The 299-nt window shown below is 40.8% G+C and overlaps 1 protein-coding gene across 1 annotated transcript in view; it reads right to left on the bottom strand.

Moving 5' to 3' along the window:
* SNX4 (sorting nexin 4) overlaps window positions 1-299 on the bottom strand; it is a 33,077-nt gene that overhangs the window by 12,137 nt on the left and 20,641 nt on the right. The window lies entirely within an intron of this gene.

Raw genomic sequence — 299 nt, 5'->3', positions numbered from 1 at the left:
AACATAGTGAAAAGCAGTATCATGCTCCTTATTACTGGAATTGGACTTTCCTATTTCCTTTTTTCAACTTAAAGTCTTTCATTCTCAACCCACAGAGTACCTTGATGCATGACACAATTGTTCTCATCGTCAGAAAGAACATTACTCATTACAGACTGAAGAGCAAGCATGCTGGGAAGCATACACGATTCAGACTACGCACAAGCTCTGGAAAGCAAAGTACTGTATGTCTCACCAGAAAACTGTGTTTTGGGGCACGTCCAAGCCTCAGAACTCTTTCACCCCAAAATCTGTACTAA

Source organism: Buceros rhinoceros, unplaced genomic scaffold, assembly GCF_000710305.1.
Source record: "Buceros rhinoceros silvestris isolate BGI_N320 unplaced genomic scaffold, ASM71030v1 scaffold30272, whole genome shotgun sequence".
NCBI lineage: Eukaryota > Metazoa > Chordata > Aves > Bucerotiformes > Bucerotidae > Buceros > Buceros rhinoceros.
Note: the sequence above shows the minus strand (reverse complement) of the source record. Positions and strands in the feature narration are given on the sequence as shown.